Source organism: Falco cherrug, chromosome 6 (assembly GCF_023634085.1).
Source record: "Falco cherrug isolate bFalChe1 chromosome 6, bFalChe1.pri, whole genome shotgun sequence".
NCBI classification, from domain to species: domain Eukaryota; kingdom Metazoa; phylum Chordata; class Aves; order Falconiformes; family Falconidae; genus Falco; species Falco cherrug.
The window spans coordinates 16529640-16537911 of NC_073702.1; the positions used below are offsets into that span (position 1 = coordinate 16529640).

General features: G+C 38.8%; 1 long non-coding RNA gene across 1 annotated transcript; it reads left to right on the forward strand.

Annotated features, from left to right (window-relative positions):
- The first annotated feature begins 1242 nt into the window (after positions 1-1242).
- Positions 1243-8016, forward strand: LOC114016568 (uncharacterized). The gene is made up of 2 exons (XR_003561082.2): positions 1243-1677; positions 6623-8016. It is a non-coding gene; the product is annotated as an uncharacterized LOC114016568 (long non-coding RNA).
- The last annotated feature ends 256 nt before the right edge of the window (positions 8017-8272 follow it).

Here is an 8272-nt window from a genome sequence, read left to right on the forward strand (position 1 = left end):
GTAATCTGAAGCTTGTTAATTTTTCCCTAACTCTTGAGGTTTTATTTGAGGATGAAGTCATGAGGTGCAGGACACTGACAGAATTGTCTGTTAATGGTTATGTGGCAACGTATGGGACTTCTACACAATCCATATCCTATGCAGTTGGTATTGTTAAATCTAAAACATTAATGTGCTGAAATATTTTTGGATCTGAGTGATAATTTGAGTTTTCTTTCAAAGAGAAAAGTTGTCCTCTGTTCAAATAGCAATTCAATGATCCATAGGTTAGTTGGGATGAATTTTAGGAGCATGCTGAATAATGCTCTTCAAAGTAAGCACAGAGAAAGGGAGAATTATAGAATGAGATGACGCTCTATATTAAATTATGTAAGTGATCAAATTTCCTTTGCCTCTAAAATGTAAGATGTTTTTAAATCTTTATTTTAAAACATTATCTACCAACCTAATCAGAAAATCTGTAGTCAATCATAGTACAAAAATGGGCACTGCTGAAAAAGAAATACAAAAATAGCCACAATGTAACTGTCAAAGCAACATGTTTTAATCTGTTTAGGTGTTTGAGAACAGTGGCATTGCACAAACTCAGTCTACTGTCAGCAGTGTATTAAAAGCCATACACTCCTTGTTCTACATAAGCAATTCATTTAAACAGTTTTGTATGCAGATTAGAATCAGTATATGGTTCAAAGAACCAGTATTAGTGCTTTGAGAAACTGCTTTCTCTCCTGAGATTTTTTAAAAAATATAAGTCCAAGTCTGTTCATTGTCATTCAGTAATCAGATCTGTAAACAATTTACATTTTGCCTGAAGTCAGATAATCCTATCACTTTATAATCTCTTTAGGCACAGACAAATATCTAGATATGAATGTGTGTATGGGAAAGTGCTGTGTAAACAGCAAGGCAACAAAAATAGCAAAAAATAACAAGAAAAAAACCCCAGAAATATACAACAGCTACAAATGCTTATAATTCTGGAGAGTATACTTTTTTCAGTTACTTCCAAATTTGTAGGGTTGTTTTACTCACACTTGCAAAATCAAGCACAAGGAGAAAATTAATAATCATATACAAAGAAAGACTCTTTTTTTATATAATAGGCGGGGGTTCCTCAGTTACCTCACTGCAGGAGGGGGCCTGGAAATCAGGTCCATAAGGAACAATCAGTTAGCTGAAAGGAATGTGCTCGAGCTCGTAGGCCACAAACCCTGGGAGGACAAGGAATGTGAATAATAACAATCAACAGGATGAGTCATGCCGAGAAAAGATAAGGGAATGAGGAACAGATGGCACCAAGCAGAAGTAACACATTGCTGTTACTTGATGACTGTAAAAACTTACTTAAAGTGTCCTTTGTTTGTAGTTAACCAGTCAGGGATTGCCTAGTATGTAATGGTTAGCTTAAAGAACCAATCTGTTTAAAGCACGCAGCTTCTGAAAACATATATATAAACTCGTGATCGTGTACAATAAATCGACATCTTGCTTGCATCAAGCTACATCCCGTCTCTTCATTCGATGCAAATTGGTGACCCCGACGTGATCTGGTTCAGGATCTGACATAAAGGGCTCTTCAATTGCCTGAGCGACTTGCAGCGAATCCCACAGAACTCTGAACGAACCACTGGGAGGAAGCGGGAGTCAGCCGGCCTGAAATCCCTCCGGAGTTGAGAGGTGAGCTGTGGGAAATCCGTAATGGGGAATCAGGCTTTGTCCCCAGAAAGAGATGTTTATGAGCTTATGAAAGGTCTCCTTAACAAACATAAGAAAAATATTTCTGGGCATGACCTTAAAGCAATGCTCAAGTGGGTGCAAGTAAATATGCCCGCCATGACTGCATCTACAATTTTTATGTGGGAACTTTGGGACAACACGGGTGAAACTGTGGGATTCTGCGACAAAAAGGAATACTAAGTCCCACCGCCTGCTCTCTTCATGGAGAGTCATTTTTGAAACTATGAAGGCACAGGAAGGAAAGACAGAGGAATGAGAGGAGGAGGAACCGCGAGCTCCTATAGCTCCTTCTTTACCAACCGCTAAGTCACAGTGCCCTAGATCCCTGGGTGTGAATGCAGCTGGGTATCCACCAGAAGAAGATCTCTTTGACCCAGGACCGATAGACCCTGAAAAAGAACCCGATTTGTATCTTCCTGATCCACACAATGTATGGGCAAATATAAACAAACAGGCCTTAAGGGAGGGGGAATTAGAAGTGGCCAAAACTATAGTTGCTCCGGTCTTGCACACTCAGGGCCGGGCGGGGGGAGCATGATGGGAGGCTCTTTCTTTTTTGGTTATTAAGGAACTGCGCCGCACGGTTACAGAACATGGTCTTTTCTCTTCCTATTTTACAAGTTTGTTATCTTCTGTGTTTGATACTTATGTCATGACCCCTCATGATTTGAAACCTTTAGCACGATTATTGCTAACCCCAACTCACTACTCGTTATGGGAGTCACATTGGAGGGGAGAACTTCAAACACTCCTACTCACATATGTTAATCATAATAATGCTGCATCAGCTGCACTAACAATAGAACATCTTATGGGCACCGGTGCACATGCTGATCCAGTAGCACAAGCTCGAAACTGCCTCCGTGAGGCTCTCGAAGCAACTAGGGAAGAGGCAAAAAAGGCTTTTTTCCAGGCCCCCTCCTGCACCTCACGAAGGAATGTTTTCTGGACCTTTTTTTCCTCATTCTTCAGAACAGAAAATTCTACACACTAAAATTTAACTTTGTAAACCTGCCACACTGTTACTCTGTAGATCATTTCCCTTGGCCTGATTAACACCCATTCATTTATCGAAATCACTATTTTTATTCTTACACCACTTAGGTTTGGCTAGGAAACATGCCTGAGTTTCTTGCTTTGTGTGGATCTGAGTGTCTGCAAAATGGCCTATCATCATGTTCTCGGCTTTGGAGGTTGCGAAGTGATCCTGCTATCTTCACGGCTTGGCATTGTTGAGCCACAACTCAAGCACCAGCCTGTAGAGCAGGAACAACCCTTATCTCACCATTACATGCAAACATCCAGGTGAGATTGGAGAGGGGACATGAATCACTCCCCCTTACTTTAACTATTCAAAAACTGGCTAGGAATAAACTGTTCCTTGAGAAGAAGTGATACAGCCATAAGTATTTGGGGGAAAGGGCATTAATTTCTTCTTTGGCTTCCTGCTGTGTCAGTGTAGCTATATGCTACATTCTACCGTAGAATGTAACTTTACAAGCTAAGCTGTTGGTTGCATCTTTACTGAATTGTGTCAAGTTGTAGAGATGTCTTTGAAAGCAAAATTTGGCCTGCTCTTCCTATATTGCTGAGGATTATAGAGAAGATACAAGGAATCCATCTTCACTCTGAAAGACTGAATGAAAAACAACAGAAGTAAAAAACAGCTTTAGCTTTAGACTTGCAGATAAGCTCATGTACTATTGATTCTGTCAACCATAAAAAACCTGAGACTCCACAGAGCTACATCTACTGAATCATTTTACAGAGATGAATCATACTTTAATAGTTTTCTGTATTAGCATATGGGTTTTTTATATTTCTAAAAGAAATACATATATATATTCTTTATATTTCAAGTTGATTAGCCTGCAAGCACTTGCCTTGCACTACTCGGAACGGGTCAACAATTTAACAACCAATGTAACCTTTTAACAATAGGCTCTTGATCAAAGTGTCATCAAGCTAATGTCAAACAATTTTCTTAATCCAAATGCTGTGAAAAAATGGCTGTGGGGGTTTATTTGATAAATTTTCATGCACCCTTGATCCAGCAAGCACATAAGTAACTATTTCAAAAACTTTCTGTGCTGTTAGGAATTATTTCCTGCCCTTCACTGAATAGGAACTGACTGATGCTCTAAAAGGTTTAGAATACAAATCTCCCTTTACTGAGAAGAATAGACTAAGTTCTTTGGTTGCCATACAGTTCAGGAATTCAGTTTTTGCCATTTTTATCAAGCACACATGATATAATCAATGGCAGGAGGTCTGTGCCCCTGCGGTTTCCTTGGTTGCTTTGTACATAAAAATTCTGTGAGGTAATCTGTCTACAGCTTGCTGACAAAGACCTTTGTTTTCTTGTGCTCTGATCATGTGTTCCCACTTCTGTTTTACTGGATGGTTTGGAAAAGCTTGCTGATATGGTCAGAAAACTTAATCTTTAATTTTGTGATATAGTTGCTTATCAGGTTAAGAAGCTGATCACGTGGCTACAAGATTGCAAGATGGCTGCATGATTCTGTGCATTACAGATGTGCATCATGCTATCTGTATTTCTTTGGGCAGTATCTGTCTGCGGGAAGCAAAGAGTGGGCTGTTTGGAACTAAATGGGCCATTCTATGCTGCCTCTATTTCTATTTCCCAGAAACAACCGGGAGCAGAACACTGCAGTTACACAAAAGTTTGGAGGAGTCCTTTCAAAACACCTTGGGGGGCAGAGGGGAAGAACAGAACATACTGTACAGATGATAGCCTGTTTTGCAACTATGTTCTTCTTATCAAACACTTCTTATGTATCAGTCTGAAAGGACCTGAAAAGATTTAAGAATGTTTATTCAGGTATTCTGTTTTTTTTTATTATTTATAAACTGAAAACCAAGAGCTAGGCATACCACCTTGGCCATTCCCTTTTGGACTGCCAATATCAATTTTCTTTTTTGAAAACACTGAGTATATATCACTTAACATTTGACGACACATCTAGTGTTCTGGTAATCAGAATGCATGCACTCAGTTTTTTGGAGAGAGTTAGTGTTTGGTAAAATTTTAAGATACTGAGGTTAACAATAATTCTAAGATGAGCCATGAGCCCACATTTAATATTAAAGGATAGAAGAAACCAACCTGGAGACATTTGCATGTAAGCAGAACTTGCAGATGTGCACAGCAGCCTGAAGAAGCAGGAGTTGGGAGTTGAAATTTTTGTGGCCAATCCTTAATTTTTCCTGACAAATTAATCTAAGCATTAATGTCACAGCACTATCCAAACTAGCCAGCTGCAACATGGCTTTTACAATCACATACCAGGTTGACTTCAATAAGTAGCTCCCACACCTTGCCCCAACACAGCCACCAGTCCCCCACAAGGTTTCAAAAGTTCATCTACTGTCCATGCTGTTTCTTCATCCTCTTCAGGCCAGTCCACCCTGCTTCTTGCCTCTGCTGCATCCAGAGTCTTCCTTCTCCAGGCCCCTCTTCCAGCCAGCCTCTTCTCATTCAGCCCCCCTTCTCCCAGGGCTTTTCCTTGTTTCCCCTACATCTGGGGCACACTCATTCTCCTCCCTCCATTCCTTCCAGGTCTTTCTTCATTCAGTACTCCTCTCTCTTCTACACCCCTTAGAACTATTTAACTATTTAGCAAGAACCAGCCACAGCTGTACATTATCCACAGTAGCCAACCCACCACCCCTGAAGCCAGCCCACAGCTATATATTATCAATGTTAATTAATGCACCTTCATTCCTCTATACACATTAATACATCATCATATCACTAACTGAGTGATTCTGATTTTTCCAAAAATCATTGCAGTCTATAACCAGTAAAAAATCTATGGCACCCCAATCACAGTGGTTATAAGCCTTAGGGTTTTTGTGTGGGTTTTTTTTTTTTTGTTGGTTGGTTGGTTGGGGTTTTTTTATTAGATGTTGGAGAAATGGAAATGCATTTAAAATATTACAAGTCTGTCAAGATCAAAAAAGATTATGCACAAAATCATCTACAGCACAAAAAGAAATAGGAAAAAGTACCCAGTAATCACATTGGTATTTAGCATTTCAAGATGGGAAATATTTCTAATCTACCATGCTGCTAAAATGAAATTGTAATAAAATTTCTTCATGTATACAAATAGGCAAATTTTGAACTAGTATTTTCAGTGAACACAAAAGTAATTTGGTATGTTACTTGAAATGTTTATTTAAAATGCTGAATACTATATGTATTCTATGACAGAATATACATAATTTCAAGACAGCTGATAACTTAAAAATGAATCTGAGAATTCAAAAATGGTGATTCATTTTATAAAGTAACAAATATTGGAAAGTGTTAAGTGTTATAAACCAGCATATTTAGCAAAGTGATTTTAATTATCCATTTAAATAAATTATCAGATAATATTTAGATGGTAGGAAAAGTCACAGGAAATAATTTTGAGAGTTACAAAATCAGCATTTGACTTTGAAAATTTCACAAATCCATTACATGATCATTTTTGGCAAGTGATTTTGAGAATAAAATAAAAAAAACAGGAAAATCTTTTAAATAATTTTAATTCACTGGCATAATGAAATTATTAAAAATTAGACTGTGAAAACATACTGAAAGCACACAAACTAGTAAATTCATATTACCATGCTGAAGGCACCAATACGATAGTGATACTAATGACAAATACTAAACACTTGCTGAAGTAGTAGGATGAGATTACCAGACATAACTAAGATTGCATAAATTTTCATGGTGTCACAAAACAATATTATCACTATAGATTCATGGTCTTTTCTAGAGATGGGATTTATTATATTAGAAAATGAAGATGACCTTGAAATTTTCCACAAAAGTGTGAGATAGTTAAACCATTTTTTTCTGTCTACACAGGTACCCTTATGAATGGTGACAAGGAACAGGAAAGGTGGGAGGAGAAGAACAATGAGGCTTATTTGAAGGACATCAGCATAGCCTACCCCACCATAGTTTTGAGATGGATGTAGGTGCCCTACAGGTGCCCTTGAAGAGTTTTTCTGAATACACAGAAACAGACTTTTTTCATTACACTTGAGCTGCATAGCTGGACACTGACTGTCTCAGAATGTGATTTCCCAAATGCCTTTGTAGTTGTTTTTAAAACCTGCCTTGGTCTTTGGAAAAAAAAAAAAATGTTGGCAAGTTATTTTATAAAGACAGAGACAATCACTCAGGAGGGAAGACAGAGGACAATCTGTGTCAATACTTTTAAATATTTCTCAAAGTTCGAATGCTGTCAACACAGCAGAGTTTCTCTGCACTCCCCAGATCTGTTTCTGAGTAACTCAATGAGTGAGTATTCAGAAGGGACAGCTCTTTTCAGACCATGACAAAGTGGCCCTATTCCAGAACTTGTGGTGTTATTCAGCAATTCCTACTGTGCTGTAGGTCTGTGTGCTGCTAAGATACATACTTATTTCAAATATGAGCCCTAAACCTTCAGCACCTGGATCATTTTCTTCTGCAGACTAACCTTTCTCCAGCTTTCACTGTGGGACCAGGCACACCAGTTCTGTCACCTCTAAGACCATGAGTCCACGATTGTTAGTACCAGACCTGTGCATTGCCAGATTGCAGCAGGTGTCTGATCTGCTTCACCACATATCTGCTGAGTGAACCAGAATACGTGTCACGGTGTTTATTCCAGCCTTATGCTTTTATAACTGCTGGGAGGAAAAACAATAACTGATCTGGCATAAAGTGGCAATCCCCAGTCTGGCATGAAGTCTGCTGGTATAAAATTAACCTGTCATCATCCTTTTTGAACAGCACAGTGTAAGCAGAGATTATGTCAGATTGGCACTTTAGATGGTATGATTGCAGTGCTTTCAAACTGGGAGCAGGAGTCTTCACATGGGATTTCCCATGCTGCTGAAATGGGCTGAGCTAGCTGCTGATTTTCAGATCGGGTCTGCTGGAGCAAACGTATTAGAAGAGGTGGGGAAATCACAGACACATTTTCTTGGCACTGCTACAATGGAAGCTCCTAATCTGGTAACTCCATTAACTTCAGTGACCTTCTGCTTTTATTCCCATGCTCAGTTTTATACATGAGTAATCCCATAAAGGGACTCCCCTTTGAAGGGAGGCACGGGTACCACTGACACCTGATTCTGTCCTTCACCTTTCTCCCTCTCTGACAGTCTCCATTTCTCTCTTAGATAAATGTGGCAATCATTGTGGAAACTTTCACTGTGAACAAAAGTACACTGATTTTGTTCTTACATGTAAATAAATACAAGCTGCTATTTTTTTGTGCTTTTATATTTTTACAAAGAATCTCTCAAAATAAAATTATTATTCTTTTCCAAAGGCATTTCAGAAATTTTATTGGGCAAATCAAAATGAGCTGAACCAAGCTACTTAGTTTAGAAACACACATGCAAGTTTGCACCACACTAAAAAGCTGTGCACTGCTCCTCCAGTTCATGTCAGGATCTGCCTTGGTTCTGTAGCTCTGTGATATGATGTACACAAATTGGCATGTGCTTCAGCTACTAGACA